At 39.4% G+C, this 27224-nt stretch overlaps 1 protein-coding gene across 1 annotated transcript in view; it reads right to left on the reverse strand.

Annotated features, from left to right (window-relative positions):
• znf143a (zinc finger protein 143a) overlaps nucleotides 1–27224 on the reverse strand; it is a 705859-nt gene that overhangs the window by 426388 nt on the left and 252247 nt on the right. The gene's annotated exons all lie outside the window — the stretch shown is intronic.

A 27224-nucleotide genomic window follows, 5' to 3' on the forward strand; every position in this document is an offset into this window, starting at 1 on the left:
ATCTATGTATTTGTCTATTTGTTTGTTTATTTTATAGGTTACACTTCATATACTATAGGTTAGAGTTAGAATGTGGTCAGGATTAGGGTTAATTGCATGCAATTGTGCATTATTCATTGTAATTACTTGTGGAATGTGTTTAACTAGTACACCTTTAAAATAAAAGGTTATAACGATTTAAAACTTATTTAGAATTATATTTTTGTATGTATTTACTTATTTATTGTTTTAGTTAACTATCCATAATTACAGCACCATAATACCCTCACAAACAGCTTAATATTTACAGATAAACAGACCCAGAACACACAATGCTTTATTTCTGCTAAGTTTGTACTGGCATGCATTTGTAATATTATATACTTTGTCTAAAGCATCATGGGGCGGCACTGTGGCTCAGTGATTAGCACTGTCGCCTCACAACAAGAAGGTGACTAGTTCGAGTCTCTGCTGGACCAGTTGGCATTTCTGTGTGGAGTTTGCATGTTCTCCTTGTGTTGGCGTGGGTTTCCTCTGGGTGCTCCCGGCATGGGCTATAATTGATTTGGATGAACTAAATTGGCCATAGTGTATGGGTGTGTGTGTGAATGTGAGAGTGTATGGGTGTTTCCCAGTACTGAGTTGCAGCTGGAAGTGCTTCCGCTGCGTAAAACATATGCGAGAAAAGTTGGCTGTTTGGCTGGTTAGTTGTTTGATTGTTTGGATTGGTTGGTTGAATCGATTGTTATATTGCAAGATATTAGTATTCAGCTTAAAGAGAAACTTAAAGGCCTAGTGAGAATCATTAGGTTAATGAGTCAAGTCATTGGGAAGTCAAAAGTGGTTTGTTCTGTTTTTTATGTATACTTTTTAAGATTTAAAGTACCCTGAAATTAAGTACAATTCTTTGTTTACACACAATATAATTCAGTTATATTTTGTTATTATTTCTGTTGTGAAATCTAAACATGTGCAGTTGAAAAAGGTTATTATATTCCAAATATTCCCCAAGTCCTGTTTGAGAGAGAGATTTTTGCAATTTTTTTATAAACATAAATGTGAATAATATGTTATATTTCATATTTTTATGACGTTTCTTGTATCATTTCTATGATGACAGTACATAATATTTTACTAGTTATTTAGCAAGGTATTAGTATTCAGCTTAAAGTGAAATTTAAAGGCCTAACAAGGTTAATTAGGTTAATTAGGTTGGTTGGTTGGTTGGTTGGTTGGTTGGTTGGTTGGTTGGTTGGTTGGTTGGTTAGTTCGTTGGTTGGATGGATGGTTGGGTGATTGATTGGCTGGTTGGATGGTTGTTTGAAGGGGATGTTTGGATGGTTGGTTGGTTTGATGTTTTTTTTTTGGATGGAGGGTTATCATGCAAGATACCAGTTCTTTCACAAGATAATAGTATTTAACTTAAAGTTAAATAAATAAATTAATTAAGTAATTAAGTTGGTTGGTTGGTTGGTTGGTTGGTTGGTTGGTTGGTTGGTTGGTTGGTTGGTTGGTTGGTTGGTTGGTTGGTTGGTTGGTTGGTTGGTTGGTTGGTTGGTTGGATGGATGGATGGATGTTTGGATGGGTGGTTGGATGGATTGGTATTTTGCAAGATATTAGTATCCAGCTTAAAGTTAAATAAATTTAAAGGCCTAATAAGATTGATTAGGTTGGTTGGAAGGATGATGGTTGGTTGGTTGGTTGGTTGGTTGGTTGGTTGGTTGGTTGGTTGTTTGGTTGGTTGCTTAGATGGATGTTTGAATGGTTGATTGGATGGTTGGTTGGTTGGTGTTTGGATGTTTTTTTTTTTGTTTTTTTTTTTTTGGATAATTGGTTATCTTGCAAGTATTTAGCTTAAAGTGAAATTAATTAATTAATTTCTTTAATTGGATGTTTAGATGGTTGTTTGAATGGTTGGATGATTGTTTGGATGGTTGGTTGGATGGTTGGTTGTTTGGTTTGGTAGGTATGTTGGTTGGTTGGTTGGTTAGATGGATGTTTGAATGGTTGTTTTGATGGTTGGTTGGTTGGTTGGTTGGTTTGATTGGTTGGGTGGTTGGTTGGTTTGGTTGGTTGGTTAGATGGATGTTTGAATGGTTGTTTTGATGGTTGGTTGGTTGCTTGGTTTGATTGGTTGGGTGGTTGAATAGATGGATGTTTGAATGGTTGTTTTGATGGTTGGTTGTTTTGTTGGTTTGATTGGTTGGATGGTTGGTTGGTTAGATGGATGTTTGAATGGTTGTTTTGATGGTTGGTTGGTTGCTTGGTTTGATTGGTTGGGTGGTTGAATAGATGGATGTTTGAATGGTTGTTTTGATGGTTGGTTGTTTTGTTGGTTTGATTGGTTGGATGGTTGGTTGGTTAGATGGATGTTTGAATGGTTGTTTTGATGTTTGGTTGGTGTTTGGATGTTTTTTTTTTTTTGTTGTGGTTTTTTTTTGGGGGGATGAATGGTTATCTTGCAAGATACCAGTTCTTTTACAAGATACTAGTATTTAGCCTAAAGTGAAATTAATTAATTAATTTCTTTAATTGGATGTTTGGATGGTTGTTTGGATGGTCGGTTGAATAGTCGGTTGGGTGGTCGGTTTGAATGGTTGGATGATTGTTTGGATGATTGGTTGGATGGATAGTTATCTTGCAAGATACATGTTATTTTCCAAGATACTAGTATCCAGCTTAAAATGAAATTTAAAGGCCTAATAAGGTTAATTAGGTTGGTTGGTTGGTTGGTTGGTTGGTTGGTTGGTTGGTTGGTTGTTTGGCTGGATGGATGGATGGATGGATGGTTGGTTGGATGGTTGGTTATCTTGTGAAATACTAGTTTGCAAAATAATAGCATTCAGCTTAAAGTGAAATTCAAAGGCCTAACAAGGTAATTGGGTTATTTAGGCACATTATTGGCCCAAAGTGGTTTGTTCTGTAGCAAATTGAAAAAAACATAAATTAAAATTAAATGAGACTTTATCCAATAGAAAAACATATGACAGGAAATACTTTAAAAAGTTTTCTTGCTCTGTTAAGCATCACTTGGGAAAGATTAGAGAAAGAATTTACATTTCACAGGAGGGCTGATAAGTTTGTGTTTAACTGTAGATACAATGAAAAGCATTGGGGTCTGATGTTGTTTTGGACCCAGCAGACTTCAACTGCATACACAGAGACAGGTCAAGCACAATTGTCTTTAAGCCAAAGCTACTGAGTGAAGGTTAAATGCAAAATTGATGTGCTATAAATAGCTTCCTTAAAAAACAAAAAAGCATGAGAATCAGATTGCATTCATATTTGTGTTTACAATGACCTTCATTTAATTAGAAATACACTAAAGGCAGAGCTTTCAAATAATCTGTGCACGTCAGTGGTGGAAGTAGACCGTGCATGACTGAAATGCTAAAGTGCTGGGAGATTAAATTCGAGAATAAAATGGGAAATGTCACATCTCCAGAAGGTGGAAGCTATTTGCATTTCATACCACAAAGCACAGAGTCGACGCGGTGGATAATTGGGCAGGGCGAGCACTTTGACTCTTTTGTGTCTCTTTAGAAAGTCTGGGCAGTGAGGCAGATGATGCCAATGGAGGAGCAGTGCGATCGTGCAGGAGAGTCGCCACAGATGGCTGCAATTAGCAGCAGGGAGACGAGGTCAATGTATGCAGGACCCTGTTTAAAGTGGACCGTCCAAACTTGTACTTTCACCCTCACCCCGCTCAGGTCTCATGTCACTTGTGACAGTGGGCTCTACTTTAATGATCTAAGCATATGCTTTAAAACACACGGCACAGGTGCACTTAGGATGTATCCAAACATACTTTTGCTATTTTAAATATGGGCAAAACTGTCGGTGCACCCAGTGCATGGTCTAAAAGTGTTGTCATTGTTCTATTAATGAGTTATTGGTGTGCTTTGGGAGTAACATACATTAAACCATTCAGAGTCTCATCTCCCATTCCCTTTAAAAATCAGTTGTGGTTACGGAATGGCAGATAACAGCATGGCGGACTTTGTTAACTAAAAAAAACTGAATTGACCACAGAGTAAAGTTTATTTAAAGCTGTGACCCATGAGAGGTTCCTATAACCATGTGTGGATTGAATAATAGATTGAATGGATTAAGTAATGTGGAAGACGCCCTGCTGGGTCAAATAAAACCCAGCCTGCCCTATCTCTCCATTAATGCCCTCGCTAAATGCTACAAAGGAAGCAATTTAGCTTCAAGAAAAGGCTGTCGATCATTTCAAAGTTTAATCAAATCAATTACACAATAAGCTGATTAGTTAATCGCAGGAATCAGACAAACAGACGAAACTGCAAACCAAATGACTAAATGAGTCTTGAGCATCCGGCAAACACTCGTCCAGCGACTGTTTTGAGAGGACGGCTATAGATTTAGGATATTAATCTCTTGGCAGGAAAATAAAAACAATTCTTATCTAAGATCATATAGCAGTGATTGGTGCTCCAACTATGAGCAAAACAACAAAAACACCAATGAATGATTTGTTGAGAGAGCAAAAATATATGTTAGACTCAAGCTCTTGCTCCTACTTAATGAAGAATACATAAAAAAAAACTTTAAAAAGGATTACTTTCAAATGCAATCAACATTCAGAATTGATAATGTTGACTGAACTAATACACAAATCCAACCAATATCACAATCTTGATAAAGTTGGAGGTTTGGGTATTCAATTTAGGAGTTCACATTAAGCTAATGATTGATTATAAAGCTTGTTTGGCATGCTTTCCTGGGAGAGAGCCCTGAGCTCATAAGATCCTCGAACTTGGGGCTCCCTCCCGTTTGCAGGAAAGAGTTTTGCAAAAAAATATTGTTGTTTATGTGCGTAAGTTTTGAAGGTATACCGCGGTTTGGAAAAGTCAAGGTTTTAAAATCACCAATTTTTTACTGTAATACCGTTCCTAAGGTATGTGTAAGGTTGTTCATTTATTTATTTTTTGACCAGTTTTTTAGGACAACAGTGTCTCCAGCAGAAAAAAAGATTTCCAAGGATGCCCTTTTAAAGAAATCTGTGTTTTAAAAAAAAAAATGAAGACAGCAGAAGTCAAGGATTCATTTATATTATTTAGCCTGACATCTTTACTGCTCCAAAATATTTTAAATGTTTCTTGAAGTAAAATATATTGTGCTAAATGGGGAAAGAAGTTTTTTGTTTTTTTACCCAGACTTTTAAAAAGACTATATTTTAGAGCAGTAATCACAATATTGTGGTAGGTTTGTCATTTTTTGACCCAGCGTTGGGTTAAAACAATGCAGCATTTTTTACACTGTTAAAATATCCTATAATTAACAGTTTACAGATTTTGTGTATCAAAGTTTTTGTTTTACATTTATATATGGCTATGAATTGCATGATGGAATTTTGACAATGTAGGTTCATTCTGAAAACATGGCCCTTTCATATATACATATATACATAAACATATATACATTTCAGGAGATCGTGAATTATGTAACCAGAAGTACGGATGGCTGCGTTTTGTACGACATGGGGCGGTATGACGCCGTTCCTTTTCTCGCTGACCAGTTGCCCGCTTAACTCCGTATGGACGGCTTTTTCCACTGTTACCAGTTTGTTCAGTAAGTTTGTTCAGAAAGCAGGTAAGACAAAAACAAAAGTAAAAAAAACTAAATATACAAGTAAATAATAGGGTGAGAATGTGGTAAAATCTGAAAACGTGGTAAAAATTAGGCGAGGGATTTTCTGCATTGCTTTTTTTTTTTTAAACTGTTGGTTGGGTTTAGGGATGGAGGAGAGTGGGTCAGTCAGCCAGTTTACAGTGATCAATGGTGGATTAACGTAAGAACAGCAGGTGCATATGACACCTGGAAATTTGACATATGGAAATTTGAGATTTCAAAAAGCGGACACAGCGACCTCTGGTGGATTTGCAAAAACAAAAACTGCAAAAAACATACCTCCTGGGATGTATTTGGCGCTCTCCAGAAATGTATATGGCAGTACGTTTTCAGAATGAGCCTGGGTTGGATTTTGATCTCTCCTCAGTTGACTTTTGATGTTAAAACTTAACTGTGCTGTTTAAAATTGACTTTTGTTGACATTTTAGTAGTCTGAAACAATATATAAATAATCAAGTCTGTAAAATAACAAAATCAACCCAAGCTCATTCTGAAAACGTAGCCCCACGGACGTTTATGGAGACCGCGATTTACGTGGCCAGGTGTACGTATGGCCGCATTTCGTTTTTTCAAGTGACTGCTGCGGGGCGGTGTGGCGCCGCTCCTCTTCGCGCTCGCCGGCTGGGCTGACGGCTCGCCTCCTCCATGTGGAGGACTTTCCCGCCACATCCAGTTTGTCCGGTTAGCTCGTCGTGTTATGTAGGCGGAGCGGAAACCCGGAGTAGGAGGAGGAGCCAGCAGCGTTCGAGTCCGGGGAAGAGCGGTTCCAGAAATCAGGTAAGACAAAAAACAGAATCCAAAAGATAAAGCGAATGAGTTCGTAACGGGGCGAGAATGCGGTGAAATCCAAAAACGCGGTCAAAATCGGACGAGGGCTTTCCTTTTTCTGCATGGCTTTCGTAAATTGTCGTTTGAGTTTAGGGAAGATGGAGGAGGAGGAGGGCGGCCGGGTCGGTCGATTGGCCGGCCGCTTAGTCAATCGTTCAGTCATTTAGCTAGCCAGTCAGTCGGACAGACGCTCGCTTGACAGTGGCCTACAGCGGCTTTTTACGCGAGAACAGCGCCGGTGCGAACGCCGCATGCTTGCGAGAGGTGTTCGAGACGCGAAAAAGTGCGCACAGCGGCCTCGCGGATTCAAGAAAACAAAAACAGCACAGATACGTACATCCCGGGGCAAAGTTTCCAGAATGAGCCTGGGTTCAACAAAAAAGTACTAGCAGTTTATTACCTTTTTTCCCCCGATAATTTATGAAAGTAACCTGAGCTATATATCACTTTAAACTATTATAAATGTTAATAATGTCTTTTTAAAAATTTTCAACAACTGTTGTGAGAGGAAAGGTGAAGGATAAATGCATAAATATATATTTTTGACAGTGTACAGTAAATGTAAATTGGGTTAAAACTTGCCTTTACTTGCAGTTTGGGTGTAATCCTACAGAATCTATCTTGTCTTTCTTGTTGGAGATGACTTTTTAAATAAAACATAAAATTCTCATGCACTACATTTTACACATCAATAAAAAGGATCAGCATAAAGCGTAATCAAAGCTACACTACACCATCATTCAGAATCTAAAAAAAAAACAACTTAAAAGAAAAAAAGTCTTTAAGTCTCCATGATTCACCAGGAAGTGTCAGAGCCGCTGTGAGGAAACGAGCTGTTCTTCCTCCTCAGGCTATGTGGCAGACAGTTTCCCCTGCCAACGAGCAGCTTGGAAGGGTTAAGATCGGACTACAGGGGTGCCAGCCCTGGTTCTCTGAAGACTGTGTGTGTGAAAAGCTACGTGACGAGCCCTCTGGGTGTGTGAGTGTGTGTTTGTCAAGTGAACTGTGAGGCCAGCGGGCCCTCAGATGTGCTAAACATGTCAGCAGCAGTGTTGCTGAAGGTCCCCTGAATGATGCGACTCCACCTGGGTTACATCGCACCCTGTTATTCTGTTCACAGCTGTCAGAGACAAAAACAGACAGACTGATAAACATGAGGATGTAGCTTTATTTCGTTTGACAAACTGCTGTGCGTTACTGTTGCTTTTAAAAATGTGCTTTTTAAAGTATTAGCTGCCTTTAGATAATTTTTTTGTCATATGTGCACATGTATGCAATTCCAACATATTAAAGCATTTGCAATTGTCTGTACTTTCATACACACAGTGTAAAAAACTAAATCAGAGAGAAATTTTAAATGTATTCTTGGTAACACTTAATGGCCCATTTCCACTGAGTGGTCCAGTATGGTACGGTACGGGTCACCTTTATCAGGCTGCGTTTCCACTGCCAAATGGGTACCAATGGTACAATGCAACATATATGAACACATACAGATCCTTACAGTCTCTGATATGTTACTAGTGGAGAAGATTTCTATTCTCTTCGTGTGAAGTATTTTCTAAGTGTAAAGCAGTTAATTTTCTCTTCACAAAATGTATGTAGTGTTTGCAGCAAACATGCCAGCGTGTGTTAAAAATACAGTGATATGTCTGTGTAAGATGAGAATGCCTGCACAGGAGCAACACTAGGAGAAGGCTGAGTGACTGATTTTGTAGAATAACTGAATAAGTAAAGCACTGATCATATATGTTAAATACTTGTATGAAGCTATATGTGTCAGAAGTTAGAATGAGTAACATATTATCAAGTTATTATCCTATCATAACAATGTATGTAAACACTTAGTTCCTTTGCATAAGTTGCATCTATACTTTGCTGACATAGACCTGTAACATCTCTGTTGACATGAGCTAGTGGGCTGAGAGCCAAGAATAGCAGGACCCCTTAGACTAGAAACCTATTCAAAAATGGTCAAGAGTTAAAAAGAGACTTAGGGGTGTGTCAAATAATCCTGTATAAAAATTGTAACAAACACACTGAAAGTTTAGAAGGTGCAGGAGAGACTTCAGAATGCTCTAGGGTCTGCTCTGCTCTTTCTCGGCTTTATTATGGTTGAATAAAGTCTATTTTCTGATATTCAAAACCTCCGGTCTGATAATTTGTAATTGATAAGAAGTCAAAATTTACCACACTAGTTGCAGGAAAAACAACGCACAGCATACATTTAGTCCTTATTTGGGTTCAAAAACAACACGCAATATAGCACACAGTCAGTGCAAACCTCTCATCTGTGTCTCTAATCTTAAACAGCGCAATTAACCTCTTGTCAAAGAATAATTCCGTCATTCCGAGTTCATAATAGTCCAAACGGCAACAATAATAGTTAAACATGGAAGTTTCTTCATGTCTTAGGTTGCTGAAAGAATCATTCGCTCCTTTGTTTTTCCAGCTTCTCCTTTGTTTTTTCCGGCTTCTCCTTTGTTTTTTCATGCACTACTCTAGCGTTTGTCTGTTTCTGAAAGGATATGATGTCAGAAGCACTTCAATAATCATGCGCACACTATTATCATCAGCTCAAGAAGTTCGTTATTTCAAATACAAAAACGAATGCGAGCCCTCTGGAGAAAGTGAAAGCGCTCGCACTTTTAGACGGCTTGTAAAACAACAACAGGACCCTGATTTAAAACAGGTAGACACATGTACATGGCATTGTAAGAGTAATAAATAACATTTAGTAATGCCAAGATAACTAGTTTTAATAATTTTTAACTAGTTTTTAATAAGTTTTTTAATCATCTTCTGTGGTGAACTTTGTGTTAAATCATTCCTGCAAGATGTGTCTATTCACAGGGCTTCCACTATGAATGTGTATTATGTCATACATATAATATTGTAATAAAAATCTGTGTTGTTCTATTGATCATTAGACTACAGGCATGTTTACTATGGTGTATTGATATCTAGGAGTTCAATTTTTTGCTTATCATTTGGTACAAACACACGCACACAAACTAAAAATTCTGAGTTTTGTAACCCAATATTGGGTCAAATAAAAACAGTCCCAATCACTGGATTTAAAGTGTCATTTTAATTGAAAGTTTGAGTAAAATCAAAATTAACAATGTTTATTTTGCTAGCACACAATGTTAATCTTTAGGTGAATTAATCAGTGCAAGTTAATTCTCTGATAAAAAAAAATGTTTTGATATTCTTCAGACAAAAGTCTGAGCATTTGCTCCCGCATTTGGAGTGAAGGTCCTTCTTTATTGACATCAGTTTTTACAGCTTCAGCCTATATATTTAACCACGCCATTCTTAGTTTGCTATGAGAGAATGATGCACAAAAAGAAAGCCCGCACTTGACACAATAATCTGTTTCAGTGGAGAGTACATGAACATCAGTCTCAGCAACTTATAAATTCACACAGACTTTGGCAACCCAGGCTCATTCTGAAAACGGTGTCCTGTGGACATTTCTGGAGACCCCGAAATACGTCACGGGAGGTACGTATTTTTGCAGTTTTTATTTTTGCGAACCCACGAGAAGCCGCTGTGTGCGCTTTTTCACATCTCAAATTTCTCTCATGAGTGCCTGCTGTTCTCGCATAAACCCACCAGAGGCCACTGTCGACAGACCCTCTGTCTCACTGATCAAAAAACTGAATGACTCACTGGCCGACTGGCCAATCAACTAACCCACCCTCCTCCTTCCCTAAACCCAACCAATTTTGTTGATTGACCCACCACCCACTTACTTCCCTAAACCCAACTAATAATTTACAAAAGGCATTTAAAAAAAAAAAGCCCTCGTCTAATGGTCTTTTTGGTCTTTGTGGTCTTTTTTTAACCACGTTTTTAGATTTTACCACATTCTCACCCTTATATTCACTTGTTCATTTTATTTTTTGGATTCTGTTTTTGTCTTTCTGGAACAGTTCTTCCCTGGACTTGATCCCTGTTGTAGTGGTCAACTCCTCTCTGCATCTCAGGTCCACCGACATACACGATGCGACAAACTGGTTGCAGCGGGAAAGCGCTCCACACAGAGGTAATCAGTTAGCTGGTAAACACGAACGAAAATTAAAAATGCAGCAATATGTTCCTCTGGCTACATAATTTGCTGTCTCCAGAAACGTCCACGGGAATTAAAATGCAGCAATATGTTCCTCTGGCTACATAATTTGCTGTCTCCAGAAACCGTCCACGGGACTGCAAAAATACGTACCTCCCGTGACGTATTTTGGGGTCTCCAGAACACTCGAGCACTCGAGAGTGATACGTGAAAAAACAAAGGAGAAGCCGGAAAAACAAAGGAGCAAATGATTCTTTCAGCAACCTAAAACATGAAGAAACTTCCATGTTTAACTATTATCATTGCCGTTTGGACTACTATGAACTCGGAATGACGGAATAACTTCAGAATGAGCCTATGTTGGACTTGCCCTATAAATAAAATCTAGATATACCTAATCATAGTCGAATAATAAGAGATCAGTATATGGAAATGGGCATACCATGAGCCTCAGGTACACAATTTTTTTCCGCATTCTCATATAAAAACCACAATTGTAAAACCATGTAAAGCCCAAAAGGTCAGTCAGAACACAAAACAGACTCTTGCGTGACTCACGGGTACGCCCTCAGCATTTATATGTACTTTACATCAGGTTTCAATGTCATCTAAAAAGTCCCACATATATACATATATACATATACACATCCCACATATATACATATATACATATACACACACACATATATATATATATATATATATATATATATATATATATATATATACACATATATATATGTATGTTTGTGGGACTTTTACTTTGAAAACAGGAGACTCAGATTGTTTACTATGCATTACTGAGCAACAACTGCATGAGACATGTTCAAACTTGTGTCAGGAGGCATGTCATAGTATCTGTGAGAGCTGCACATCAAAGCGAAGCTTATTAATATTTACGATTTAAAAATTAACCTAATTTTTACCCAATGTTGAGTTACAACAACCCAGCATTTTTGTGCACACACTTTGAAATGATCTCCAGCGCCCCTGATTGAATGATTTTTCTTCATATAACTTCACTATCTCACAAGTACATGCTGAATATGGCATGTGCACAACACTAATCCTGAGATCAGCTTTTTCAAACATCTCCCTTCCAAACGTGTGACTGGATGCATGCAAACCCCAATGGCAGATGTGTCAAAGACTCATAGGAAATGAAAATCTCCTCGGATCATGATATAAGACCTGGCGCAGGCTTCCAGCAAGAACAGGAGGTGCTGCTGGGAAGGAGAAGATGGAGGAGACGCAGGGGTTGCTATGCCACGAATGGACCCTCAGATGCCAGAAGAGATTAGTCCCTCTCAAGACTCTCCTTTGAATCTTTGCATTCTCTAATCTGTACCAATCAGACACACAATCTGAATGGGAGAATGAAGAGCTGAAGGCCTGATTGTGCGTGAAGCTCCTCCGCTGATCTTAATTAATAAGTTGCTCTTCATAGCTCAGGGTGACTTTAAGACTCTATTGGATCAACTGGAGAATTAGTCACAAACTAAAGTCTTGATAGGCCCTGTGAATTAAAATGTGTAAATGTAAATGTGTAAAAAATGTTTAGATGTTAGTTTTAGTCTGTTAGGATATCTTTGTGTTATTGTGCTCCAAAATAGTTAAGAAAATTCAAAGCTGATTAAGCAGTTTGTCACTTCCTAAATTGATCGACGATCACCTCATACTTTTGTTTCTCATCAAATTTTCTGACCAATCAAATGCTCTCTAGTATTGACATGCCCCGCCCCATTCAAGACGCTGCTTATTTGGTTTTCATTTGATGCGCTTGATCTCAACCACTCTTGCTGGCAAAGCTGTGATAAAAGCTAAACCCTATTGGCTGTTTTTTTAAAGGGGATGAGCTATTATATGTCCCACCCCTCTCTTTATGATTCTGTTGAAATTACGTCAAACAGCAGATTAAAAAAAATACACATTTCAAAGCACTTCATGGGACCTTGAAGTGGATTTTTTACTTTCTAAGGTATGACATTAACATATATACCCAAATTGTGTGTATAAACTGTTTGTAGACTTAAATACCATTAGAATAACCAAGGAGTTATGTAGAGCTATAGGAGAGATGGCTTGAATAAATAACTAAGATGTCACAAGGAATGCATGAAAAAAGGGGCAACACCTGTTGAAACAGTCAAGTATGTATGGACAAGTCATAAAGGGCTCTATCATATGCCCAGCGCATTTGTTGCTTTTTTTAGACACCCGCAACCCTAATTTTCCTGTTTTGCGCCACGTTGTTTAAATCAGTGGTTCTCAAAGTGGGGGTCGGGACCCCTTGAGGGGTCGCGGAACAATGAAGGGGGGTCGCCTGGTGATTTCCAAAAATCTACTTATTATTATTAGGCCATAAGAATGACCATATTTTATCCATAACCAACTGAAGAGGAAAAAAACAGTCGTTTATAGTTGCTATAGTAGCTTATTTACTAGTTCTATTGGATTGCGACCCCTGCGGTAAATACATTATATTAAAGACAGCAAGCGTCAGATGCAGCAGATTGATTTTATAACACCAGGTTAAACTTTCTGGCCCATTTACAGCACTGACATACACTAAAAAAATTAAACGAAGAATAGACTTGGGTCTATTGGTGTGTGTGTGTGCGCCATTGCATGCAAGTTTTCTGTATTTATAACCACCTCAGAGGATATTAGGGGTCGCGAGTCACTGGCATTGTTATTTTAGGGGTCGCATGCTGAAAAGTTTGGGAACCCCTGGTTTAAATAGTAAATCCATTTGCAGCACTTCGTGGACTCATAGGTGTGCTGGTTTAATGTGTTAGGATGCATTGTTGGCGCGTTGCTATTTTAAGGAACTAAAATAGACTGCCCAATTGACCAGCTGAAAGCTGCACTGTAAAAAAAATCTAATGACTTGCATAATTAATTAACTTGCCTAGTTAACCTAATTAAGCAACACTTTAAGCTTACTAACTTACATTACTATCTTGCAATGTGCTGTCATCATGGCAAAGACAAAAAAGAAATGAGTTATGAAAACTATTGTGTTTTTAAGAGGGTATGTGCTTAAATTTAATTTAATTTGTTTTTTGCTAATTGACATGCACAGTGTCGAGTAAATAGATATTATTTCAGTTGTATCTACAAGAAAGCAGAGCTTAAATCAATTGTAAATTAACTTTTACTTAAGAAAAATGAATGTAGCATCGCAAAATTATTCAGAAATAGCTAGTAAATTTCACAGTTGATCAGAAATGCAAATATCATTCAATTTAAAGTAATTTTCTAAAGTTATTATACTGAAATCTATAGTGAAACTAACATTTTGTAGCCACTGATAGTGTTTCTAAATAAAAGTATGCTTCAATACTCACTCATTTCATCATACTCACACAAGATAAGCCGGGTCATTGGCATCAAGGACCTTGTCAACAAAATTCCAGCAAACACAGGCAGTCAGTGAAGAGGAGTAACAAGCAAAACTCCCAGAGGTTAAAGCAAGTCGTGTGGCCTCATACTGAGCTGGAGGGGACAGGAGGCAGATGCTGGTAGTCCGACAAGAAAAAGCTGCAGTAGTTAGGCTGTCAAATGCAACCCAGACTCATTCTGAAAATGTACCTCTATATACATTTCTGGAGGACGCGAAATACGTCCCAGGAGGTACTTTTTTTTGCAGTTTTTGTTTTTCATGAATCCACGAGAGGCCACTGTGTATGCTATTTGAGATCTCACATTTCTCTCAGGAGTGCTCAGTGGTAAGCACTGTCGCCTCACAGCAAGAAGGTCACTGGTTAGAGTCTCGGCTGGGCCAGTTGGCCATGCTGTGTGGAGTTTGCATGGCTGCATTGCATGTCCCTTAGTTATCAGGGGTCGAACCACAAACTATTCCAACATATGTTTTACATAGCAGATACCCTTTTAGTAGCAACCCAGTACTGGGAAACACCCATACACTCACATTGACACACACACACACACACACACACTCATATACTACGATTTCATCCAATTAATCTATAGCGCATGTCATTGGACTGTGGGGGAAACTGGAGCACCCGGAGGAAACCCACACCAACACAGGGAGAACATACAAACTTCACAAAGAACTCACTGTTCCGCCCCCAAATATTACGCAGATTTTTAAACTATTTTTATGAACTATTACTGATAACAATGTTAAGTAAATTACTAGTAAAGGAAAACAATAAAAATATAATTTCAAACGTTTGACCTGTAGTGTAAATCTTAATTTCTTTGAAAATATTTATTTATTATCATTTGAAAGCTGCTTCTTGCACTTCTATAAGCAGAAGATAAAACAAATCTGTCTGTCCTGTTCATATTTTGTGTAAAAAGTAGCAAGACGAGGCATTTAATGTGGTCTGCAAGGAAATTTGAGCGTTTTAGCATATCTGAAGAAAACACAGGTGACCTTCAGCTGAAGTAAAGAGCCGATCGGACTTGTCAAGATTGGATTGTGGGTGGTGAGTAGACAGTTTTAAACAGACAAATAATAAAAAACACAGCCTGATCATAAAAGCAGAAGCAATGTGTCCATTGGATTTCCTTAAGCTTATGCAAATGAATACATTTAAATTCCTCACATAGCCCTCACAGAATCTGCAAGGTGATTATCTTTTGTGTTTGTTTGTCTTTTTTTTAATTTAGTACTGCCCCGACGAAGCATTCAACATCTCTATTAAAAAAATGCTAAATATATTTTTCACAATCTACACTTAAAACCAAATTATTATGGCCTAAACCCATTTTATAATAATCACAAGTTCAGGCAGATTTCCACATCTAGTTAACAGTGCAAAACTCAATTTCTCTCACTAAAATACTTTTTTCTGTAATGTGTTTGAATTGTGAAATGGTAAACACAAGCAGCTAGAGATAAACACAACTAAAATAAAATGTTCATCATTTACACAGAAGGACCTTTATTTGTTTTTGCTTCCAATGATGCATATACAAAAATATACAGTGCAGAAAGTATTCATAGCACTTTACTTTTCCAACATTTTTTTTATGTTACAGACTTGCAAAATTGATTTAATTGATTGATTTTCTTATAATTCTACACACAATACCCCATAATGACATTATGAAAAAAGATTTTTGAAATGGTTGCAAATTTATTAAAAATAAAAAACCTGAAAAATCACATGTACATCAGTATTCACAGGCTTTGCTCAATACTTTGTTGATACACCTTTGGCAGCGATTACAGCCTCAATTCTTTTTGAATATGATGCCTCAAGTTTGGCACACCTGTCTTTGGGAACTTATGTCCACTTCTCTTTGCAGTAGATCTCAAGTTCTGTCAGGTTAGACGGGAAGTGACAGTGTACCCATTGTGGATCTCTCGACAAATGTTCAATAGGATTTAGGTCTGGGCTCTGGCTGGGCCACTCAAGGACATTCACAGAGTTGTTGTGAAGCCACTCCGTTGATATTTTGGCGGTGTGCTTTGGGTCATTGTCCTGCTGGAAGATAAACGGTCGCCCCAGTCTGAGGTCAAGAGCACTCTGAAGCAGGTTTTCATTCAGGATGTCTCTGTACATTGCTGCATTCATCTTTCCCTCTATCCTGACTACTCTTCCAGTACCTGCTGCTAAAAAACATCCCCACAGTATGATGCTGCCACCACCATGCTTTACTGTAGGGAAGGTATCAGCCTGGTGATGTACAGTGCCTGGACATTCTCCAAATGTAATACCTGGCATTCACTCCAAAGAGTTCAACTTTAGTCTGATCAGATCAGAGAGTTTGTTTCTTATGGTCTGAGAGTCTTTCAGATGCCTTTTGGCAAATTCCAGGCCTGATTGTTGGATTGCTTTACAGATGGTTGTCCTTCTGTAAGGTTCTAATCTCTCCACAGAAAAACGCTGGAGCTCAGACAGAGTGACTATCAGGTTATTGATCATCTCCCTAATGAAGGCCCTTCTCCCCCGATCACTCAACTTAGATGGCCGGCCAGCTCTAGGAAGAGTCCTGGTGATTCCAAACATCTTCTATGTATGGATGATGGAGGCCACTGTGCTTATTAGAACTTTCAGAGCAGCAGAACATTTTCTGTAACTTTCCCCAGCCTTGTGCCTCAAGACAATCCTGTCTCAAAGGTCTACAGACAATTCCTTTGTCTTCATGCTTGGTGTGTGCTTTGACATGCACTGTCAACCCTGAGACCTACAAGCTGACCATTTACGTCCAAGGGGCTTTTCCAGTGTTACCACTTTGCCCAGTAGCTCACTGCATACATCGATGGACTTGGGACGGGGAGCAGAGTTGACCTTGACAATGGGGTTTAAGTCCAATGAAGAAAGGTTCCAGAAACACGGTAAAACAAAAGCGAAAAATAAATGAATAAAAACAACAGGCTGAAAACATATAAATCCCTTGGCTGCGACGATTTTTCTTTATCTAGATTGCTTTTGAATAAATTATTGGTTGGGTTTAGGGAAGAAGGTAGATGGGTCATTGAGTCGTCAACAAGCTGGCCTGGTCGGTTGAAGTGAAAAATTGTGCCCTCTGGTGGATTTACACAAGAAGAGGACGCGTGAGAGGAATTTGTTATCATCAAACAGCATACACAGCGGCCTCTGGTGGATTTGCAAAAACAAAAACTCCAAGCAGACGGACCTAAAGTTATGTATTTCGCTGTCCCCAGATTTGTAGACCTACGTACGTATCTGCAATGAGCCTGTTTTGTGGGTAGGGTTGTAACAATATACCGATATGACGGTTTACCACGATTTGAACGTGCACGATTATCATACCATGAACAATTGCATATCAACGGTTTTAACCCTTAAAGACCGAGACAGCTGCCCGCGGCTAAAAATAAGTATTGCTCTTAAATGTTTAATTACTTTTGATCCGCTGATCCGATTCATACAATTCAAAGATCGACATAAAGAAGAGAATCTCAGCTTTCCAGTGCTGTATCACATAACATTCGCGGCCTTTCAGAGGCTCCGGAATCAGTGCGGTTACGTCATCAAAATTTGACAACGCTGATTTGACAAAGAAACGCTCGTCACTGTGTCTCCGGACAAACCAGACATGATACATTGATGCATTGTCCCTCCTCCATGCCCAGATTGGTTCAAACTCGCTATATCACAACCAATAAGCATAGGTTTTGCTTTTGTTTGTGGACCAAGCTTTTTGAACAACACGGAATGAGAGAAAGGCATACATTTATGCGCGGCTAAATAAAACGCAAAAAAAAAAGTTTTGCATGAAATAATTCTCATACTAAGTACTTTTGCATGCACAGCAGCACAGAAACATGACAAAACAGTGACACAGCAAAGACGAACTGCTGCTCTTGCTGTTTTCAAAAGACGCAAATGAAGATGCAGCTGTTTACCATATCCAAATCCATATCCATAGACAACCATATCCATGCTGGCACATAAAACCTAAGGATGTTCCATATTAAATCTAGTTTCGTTATGTAACTATTTATAGTATAGTAAATATTTATATCTATTTTTTACTGAGGATTTGCACCATGTTTATTTGGGCTTTATTTGGACTTTGACACATTATTTATCATTTTCTTATTTTTATTTGTTCATTGTAAGTGATGTTGTTTATAGTAACTAAAAATATATTATTTGGAAAAAGTCAAATTTGCTTCACTGTTCTATTATTTTGTAACATTTGTAACATACCGTATACCGCGAAACCGTCAAACCGTGGTATTGTTTTAGACGATTATCATACCGTAAAAAATTCATACCGTTACAACCCTAGTTGTGGGTCAGGCTGAGTATCAGCTCATTAGCATTTAAAGAGATATAAAGCAAAATGTGTCACTGTGCACTGGAGTGTTTTAAAAGGGTGTGCTTATTTACACCACCATTGATACATTCAACCCAGGCTGATTCTAAAAACGTACCTTTATATACGTTTTTGGAGATCGCAAAATAAGTGCCAGGAGGTACGTTTTTTTTTTTTTTTTTGGCTGTTTTTGTTTTCACGAATCCACAAGAGGCCACTGTGTATGCTTTTTGAGATCTCAAATTTCTCTCTCGAGTGCTATTCGCGCATACTTATTTTATTTTTTGGCTTTTGTCTTTGTCTTACCTGCTTTCTGGAACCGTTCTTCACCAGACTAGAACCCGGTCGTCGTGGTCAACTCCTTTGCTTCTCATGTACATGGCGAGAAAACGGGAAAAACTGGTAAAAGTAGGAAAGCCTCCCATTTAGAGGTAAGCAGTCAGCTGGTAAGCAAGATAAGGAGCGGCGTCATACTACCCCATAGCGTTCATTTAAAAAATGTAATGCAGCCATACGTACCTCTGGCTACTTAATTTGCAGTCTACAGAAACATATATAGGACTACGTTTTCAGAATGAGCCTATGTTGGATACATTTACCCAAAGTACTTTTCATTAAGACCCTAAAAAGTCATATTAACTTAAAATGGGCATCTGATGTCACCTTTAATAGTAAGAATTGTTACTCAAACTAAAGTACTACCTTATGAGAGATCCTCTTATAAATGTATGGGCACAACTAATGTACATTCACAATTACAATATCCACTGTTAGCTTTTTAATCACACCAATGGATCCAGCTTTATGAGCATGTAGATTCTCCCATTGTAAATGAAAGCAATACATAATAGCGATATAATTACTGCACATCCTATTCTCAAAGTAAATATTGCACAAATACACTACAGGATGCAGTGGGAATTTACAAAGCCCATTTCCTCCCAATCATAATATAATCACATAAAGTTCTCCTTATATAATTTCATATTTCCCAGCCAAGGAAAATAGACAGCATATGATTAGCTCAGCCTTAAGCATATCTCCAGAAAAACCAATCTTACAGAAAACCCAACAGAACTCATAACGTGTACTGTGTTTATAAATGTGCATGGCCGATTCTAAAATAAGACTGCATGTTCAATACGCAGGCCAAAGGTTATCCAGAGCAGGGAATGATGGATATGTTCTTTCATCGATAAAAGACACAGCTCTCCAAATAGCATGATGTCTTTCAATTACATTACTGAAGCATCTGGGATGGATGCGCTATAATATCAAGGTCTTTCTCTCCAATATGCAATTTTGTTATTTCTCTTGCCAAGTCATGACCGAAATGGGTTACGCGCCCACTCGTACACTGTGCTTTCTGTTTCATCTGTCACTCTCTAGTGCACATGTGATTCATTGTTACTTTGCTTTGGCCTCTTCAGGATATACACACACTATGTGACTCACGGTTTATAGTTGCGATAGGTAGAAGGGCTTACAACAGAGTGCATTGTGATGTAACAAAGGCGAGGAGGACTATTGCGATATTTTATGAAGATAATAAATACACATGGGGATCATCTCTGACAACAAGAAGCTTTAGGGCAGAATATTTCATGAAAGGCAAATTGAACAACAAAGCTTCATGTGTTAATAAGAGTACTACAGAGTGCGCTTTGGGAAACAAGATCCAAATGGGCTGCTGCTCACTTTACAAGTCAAGATGTTTCATTTTGTGTGTCAAAAATAATTGTTTTTTGTGAAGCAGCTGATTAATGTGAAGGAGTTTTATTTGTCCTCTTGTTTGTACTCCAAATTTGTATGATGTGTACAAATACAGACAAAACACAATCTCATGTCACCTCCGTGAAGTTGTCCGTAAAACAAATTATTTCCAAAGCTATGCCATTCATTTGTGCTTTGTTTGTGCTGATTTGTGCCACAAAAATGAATGTTTGTGCTGGTTTGTGGTCTGAGGTATTAAACATAATTTTTCTTTGACCATGTGACGTCACCTTCCACCCCATGTTGCTCAAATAACTTCAAATTAGCCAACAAATCTCATGGCAATTCGTAACTTTTTGATTTAGTGGCTAATTCGTGTGAATTCGAACAATCTAATCTGTACAATTCAGTACGATTTGCTCATCACCCAATGACGGTTGGGGTAAGGGATAGGGTTGGATGCCACGCATCCTTTTTAAAATCGTACATTTTCGTACAACTGAACTCTTACGAATTTATACAAATTAGCCACTAAACTGACAAAACGTAAAACACTTACGTTTCCTCGTGAGATCAGGCTGAATCTGCACAGGTCGTTTGTGCTTGATTTGTGCTGGTTTGTGCCGTTTAGATATAAGCAAAATATTTCGGGAGCCATGACGTCTGTCACACAACCAGCGATCGCTTTCCAGAGATCGATGGTTCTCACACGAACTCTCAGGACTACACTTCCGCATTCCCCAGGACTACACATTCATACATGCACTTCTCCCAGACACGAACACCTGCTCATTCATCTAACTTGATTGCACTCACCAGCTGAACCCTGTCAGAGACTGATAACCCTGCTGAAAAATCCAGCTTAAACCAGCCTAGGCTGGTTGACTGGTTTTAGATGGTCGACCAGGCTGGTTTTAGAGGGGTTTTGGCCACTTCCAGGCTGGTTTCCAGCCATTTCCATTCTGGTCTTAGCTGGTCAGGCTGGAAAATGACCAGCCAAATCCAGCTAAAACCAGCTTGACCAGCCTGGTTTAAGCTGGATATAGCTGGTTTTGGCTGGACTCCCAGATTGGCTAGGCTGGTCAAGCTGGTTTTAGCTGGTCATCTCCCAGCCTGACCAGCTAAGACCAGGCTGGAAATGGCTGGAAACCAGCCTGGAAGTGGCCAAAACCCCTCTAAAACCAGCCTGGTCAACCAGCTAAAACCAGTCAACCAGCTTAGGCTGGTTTAAGCTGGATTTTTCAGCAGGGAACACACCATACATAAACCACTCATTCACTCACCCTGGTTGTCGAGTCTTGTTTGCATTTTGTGACATTACAACGCGTTTCCCTGTCTTGTTTCTCCGTGTTAGACCTTAGCCTTGTTTTCCTTGTTCTCTAGTTTAGCCGCCTGCCTTTTGACCTGTTGCCTGTTTATACCGACTACGATTCTGGACTGCCTTAACATACCCGTTTGCACCTGTATGACCACTGCTTGCCTGACGCTGAATAAACCTGCATATTGGATCTTACCTCCAGTTGTTTCTGTCACTTCACCCCGTCGTTACAACATACCTCTCCACCCCATTTCCTCTAAATCACACCAAACTGGTGTCATTTGTTTATGTCCGATTTTTGCTGGTTTGTGCCGTTAAAACAAACACTTTATCTATTTTTGTTGTTTAGATATAATTAAAATATTTCGGGAGTCGTGATGTCACTCTCCACCTCATTTCCTTTAAATTGCACCAAAATGGTGTCATTTGTTTATGCTCGATTTGTGACAATGAAATATACACTGTACCTATTTTTATTGTTTAGATATTGCTTTATCAAAGTCTTTAGGGAGCAGTGACGCCACTCTCCACCCCAGGTTGTCCAAATCACACAAAACTTTTGTTTGTGCTGGTTTGTGCCAATAAAATATAAACTTTATCTGTTTTTATTGTTTAGATATTGCCTAATCAAAGTACTTCAGGAACCGCAATGTCACTCTCCACACCATTATTTCCTCTAAATCACACCAAACTGGTGTCATTTTGGTCTCATGTCACAACATTATACAGATTCGAAAGCAAAGGTAAGTGCAGTGTTGGGCAGTAGCGTCGCTACAAGTAGTAATGCTGCTAGCTTAACAACATTTCTCAGTAGCTTGGCGGTATTGTCGCTACTTTCTAAATCAAATAGCTTTTCAGTAGCGAAGCTATTTTATTAGTCAAGTAGCGCAGTAGCGTCCACAAAGCTACAGTTACCAATCGCGGATCAATAAGTGACGGCACCGACATTCACTGAGCTGTGAGGCTGGTGTGTAGCCCGTGAAAGTAAATCCATATGATGGCTAGAATGAAGAATTCTTCTTCTTCCTGTTTTACGGTGTTCGACAACCAACTTTTTGATGCGTTACTGCCACCTCTGTTTGGCGATGTCACCAACCGAAGTGAGTGCTGTCGGCTCACAGCAAGAAGGTCGCTGGTTCGAGTCTCGGCTGGGTCAGTTGGCATTTCTGTGTTGTTAGATGATGAGCCAGGAGACCATAATAACGTTTATAAGCTTTTACTTATGCACAGCAAAACAGTTTACATAACTTTACATGATGGCTTTCTCTTTCTGCCATATCACCGCTGTACATGCGCAGTAGCGGGTTTAGGAACAGAGCATTTAAAGCGACAGAGCACATTCTACATCCTCCTTCTTTAACTTTGACAGTTTCTTCTTAACAAAAGATTATTGCATAACAAATTAAATCAAAATTTCTGTTTTTCTTTGAGAACTGTCTCTAAAAGGTAAGCTGAGCTTAAAGATAGACTATACAACTTTTAACAGCTCAGATTTTAAGCATTAAACAACTTTTATACATTCAGTATTGTTACTTAGCGATTGAGTGTTTTCTCTTTTCATCTCAGTCCATGTATTTAGGGTTTGGTTTGCAAAGACGACCAACTCTGGTCACGTAAGGAGTTTTGGGAACAACTTTTGTTGAGTGTTCAATAAATGTTTTTTTCTTGGTTTCTTGTGGGGTGCAATGTTCTTTGATTTCCTCTGGAATGGGATGTTCGTGTTTAGACTCGACAGAGGGGGTCTGGACCGAGGGAAGTGACATCACACTTTGCTCAAACGGTTGTGGTGATGGTTCTGTGACTGGAAGAATGTGTTTTCGGTTTCGTCTATATTCTCTTCCTTCTGATTCCACAAGATATGACCTTGGTTCATCCAAAAGTTTTTTAACAAGTCCAATTCGATCATGACCTTTGGATGTTGCCAGTCTCACTACTTCACCTTGCAAAAGTGGTCGCAGTGCTTTACTAGATTTGTCATAGTATTGCTTTTGATATTGCCTCTTCCTCGAGAGTTGTTCCTTGACAGAAACATTGTTTTTCGAGGCAGGCACAAGGGCAGATTTGCTAACTGGTAGAGTTGTTCGAGTCTGCCTAGACATTAATCTTTCTGCGGGAGAACCCAGAGTCTGATCACGTGGAATGTTTCTGATGTTGAGCAAATTTTGAAACACATCCGATCCATCTCTCTTGCTTTTCTCCATTAGTTGTTTTGCACTTTGCACTGCCCTCTCAGCTAGCCCATTAGCTTGTGGATATTCTGGGCTACTGGTGATGTGTGTAAAATCCCAAGCTGCAGCGAATTCTTTAAATCGTTGACTTGTGAATTGGGTGCCATTGTCCGAAAGGACCCTGTGTGGACTCCCGTGAACAGAAAAGTGCCTTTTCAGTTTTGTGATCACTGTGCTGGAGGACATGTCCCGAAGCAAATCAATTTCAAACCATCCCGAATATGAGTCTACTAATACAAGGTAGTGTTGACCATTCCACTCAAAGATATCTGTAGCTACTGTTGACCATGGGAGATCTGGGATGTAGTGTAAGTGAAGAGGCTCTTTTTGTTGATGAGACCTCTGACTGTTACAGATGGAGCACGACAGCACCTGATTTTCAATATCTTTGTTCAGAGAAGGCCAGAAAACAATACCTCGTGCCCTGCGTTTAGTTGCCTCAAGGCCAGGGTGACCTCTGTGAATAATTGTGATATATTCACTACGTAGTGATTCAGGTACCACTAGCTTCTGTCCCTTCATGATTATGTCTTCATCAATTGTGAGTTCGTCCCTGAATGGAAAATACTCACAAATTTCTACAGGCAGTTTTGACTGGCTATACGGCCATCCTGATTTGAGAATACTGCAAAGGCGTTGAAGTACTGGGTCCTGTGCAGTGTGAGTGCGCAACTCATTCAGCCTGAAAGATGAAATATGCTGGACTGACATGACTTCAAAGTCAGTTGAATCATCATAGGGTTCATTTGGGACTGTTCTAGGGGAACGTGATAGCGTGTCGGCAAGGTACATCTGCTTCCCTTTTTTGTATGTTATTGTGAAGTTGTATTTCTGCAATCTTAGCATCATACGTTGCAGTCTGGCCGGCGCTGTGTAGATGGGCTTGTTGAGGATGGTTACTAGTGGCTGGTGGTCTGTTTCGATGTGAATTTGTTTACCATAAATGTAGTCATTGAATTTTGTACACGCAAAGACCACTGCCAGAAGTTCTTTTTCAATCTGTGCGTAATGCACTTCAGTTTGAGTCAATGTCCGTGATGCATATGCAACTGGAGCACCTTCCTGAAGACATGCAGCTCCTAGGCCGAACTGGGATGCATCACAGGTGAGTGTGACAGGTTTTTGAACGTCATAGTATTTTAAGGTAGGTGGACTGGAAATCATCTGCTTCAGATTGTCAAAAGCATCCTGATGTTGTTTATACCAGCACCATTCTGTGTTTTTACAGGTCAGCTCGCGCAGGGGTGCAGACAGCTCACTGAGATTCGGTATGAACTTTCCTAAGTAATTTATCATGCCCAGGAAACGTTGTAATGCAGTAATATTGTCTGGTGGCTGCATTTCTGTGATTGCTTTTGTCTTCTCTGGGTCTGCTCGTAGTCCCTTGTTTGTGAAAATGTGGCCCACATAGCTCACTTCACTTAGACGAAATTTACACTTCTGAGGATTTAGTCTCAAGTTCACTTCACGGGCACGATTCAGCACTCTCCTTAAATTTTCGTCATGTTCCTCTTCGCCATGTCCACCCACTATAATGTCATCCACTATGATTGCACATGGAAAGCCAGCAAAGATTTGTTCCATGGCATGCTGAAAAACTTCGCTGGCAGAATTAATACCAAAGGGCATTCGAAGAAATCTAAATCTACCAAACGGCGTACTGAACGTTGTAAGTAGAGACGACTTTTGGTCTAGTGATATCTGCCAAAAGGAGCTCTTAGCATCTAGCACCGAAAATACAGTGGAATTCGGCATTTGCGCCGCCACTTCTTCCACTGTGCGCATGGGGTGATGTGGACGTTTCAGAAACTTATTTAGGTCTCTGGGATCAATGCACAATCTGATATCATCTGAGTTTTTCTTGTGAGTGGCCACCATAGATGATACCCAGTCAGTAGGTTCCGATACAGGGCTGAGAACACCCATGGCAACCATCTTTTCTAACTCTGCTTTCACCTTGTTTTGCATCGCTGCAGGAATTCTGCGTGCTGGACGAACAACAGGTTGAGCTTCTTTGTCAAGTTTCATGCAGTATGTCACCGGAAGTTTCCCTATTTCGTCTTGGAAAAGATCTGCATATTCTGTGGTGATCTGTTGAGCGAAACTTGTTTCTTTTAGACTGACTTGGTGTACTGCTTTATTGAGAGAGATGAGGCCCATCCGAAGACAATCAGGGAGCCCAAGTAATGGCTGTACATCCCTTTGGACCACGTAGAACTGTAAAGTGTAGATCTGACCATTTAGATGACAAGGTAACACAGTGGATCCAGCCGTTTGAATCTCCTCTCCACCATAAGCAACAAGCTTTACATGGCTCGACACCTGCAGATTTTCATGTTGCTTTACGTGTGCAAATATTTGTGAGGACATGATGTTGCATGAGGCTCCTGTGTCAATTTTCAATTCAGTTGTTTTTCCATTGATTTGGACTGTGCAAGATATTGCAGGTTTCTTCAGCTGCTTTAAATCTGTATTAGTCACGTTTTGATGATTCAGAGCAACTCCATCTATATAGAAGGAGTCTTCACTACTGTTAGAGGTTTTAGAAACTTCAATTTGATTCACAGTTTTTCTTAGATTTCTTGCACTGTGAACTTTAGTTGATTTGCAACATTTCTGGAAGTGATTCCATTTATTGCACCTGTGGCATTGCTGGCCATACGCAGGACATCTCTCCCGTTTAGCTTCGTGGTTTCTTCCACAATTGCTGCAATTATGAATCTGCTGTGAAGCAAACTTGTCTAATCTGGGCTTGGGAGTACGAAATGACTTTCTTTTTATCATTTGTTGAACACTATCCACATTTGACAGGTTATGTTTTGGTCCAGCTAACGTTTTGGTGTGCTGATCTGTCAGTTCATGTATCTGACATGTTTCTATAGCCTTTGCTAATGTTAACTCGTTGTCACGCAACAGCAGTTTTCTCATTCCATCATTAAGTATTCCGCACACGAGTCGATCCCTTATTAACTCTTCCTGCAAATCTCCAAATCTGCAACTCTGTGCTTTGTTTCGCAAATCACTCACGTACGCCTCAATAGTTTCACCAGGCTTTTGATTTCTTGAATTGAATTTGTGTCTCTCCATTGTTATATTTGTTTGTGGACTGCAAAGTTCTCGAAATTTGCGTTTTAGACACTCCGGGTCTTCGCGTGATTCTGCCGGTATGTGTATTCGTCGGTCATCACCCTGACCCGTATATACCGCGGGTGCATAAACAAATGTTCGCTCGCGCTCGATGGCTTCCGAGCCGGCCAGGTTAAGCAGTATGAATGCTTTTGTGCGAGGCTCTTTCTCTGAGTGTGCCGCGGCTATGAATATATCAAATTCCTGTTCAAAAACACGCCAATTTTCGGCGATATTGCCGTCAAAGACCAGCGGATCAGGTCTGCGGAAACCTTCGGCCATGGTTATTATTTTTTTTTTCTTCTCTGCGACGCTCTTAGACAGCTTACTGTGTCGAAGCACGATGGACGAGCCTTTTTTCCGCCGTCGTCAGAATTCCGTGCAGACCACTTCTGACACCATGTTAGATGATGAGCCAGGAGACCATAATAACGTTTATAAGCTTTTACTTATGCACAGCAAAACAGTTTACATAACTTTACATGATGGCTTTCTCTTTCTGCCATATCACCGCTGTACATGCGCAGTAGC

Source organism: Danio rerio, chromosome 7, assembly GCF_052040795.2.
Source record: "Danio rerio strain M-AB ecotype USA chromosome 7, GRCz13ab, whole genome shotgun sequence".
NCBI classification, from domain to species: Eukaryota; Metazoa; Chordata; class Actinopteri; order Cypriniformes; family Danionidae; genus Danio; species Danio rerio.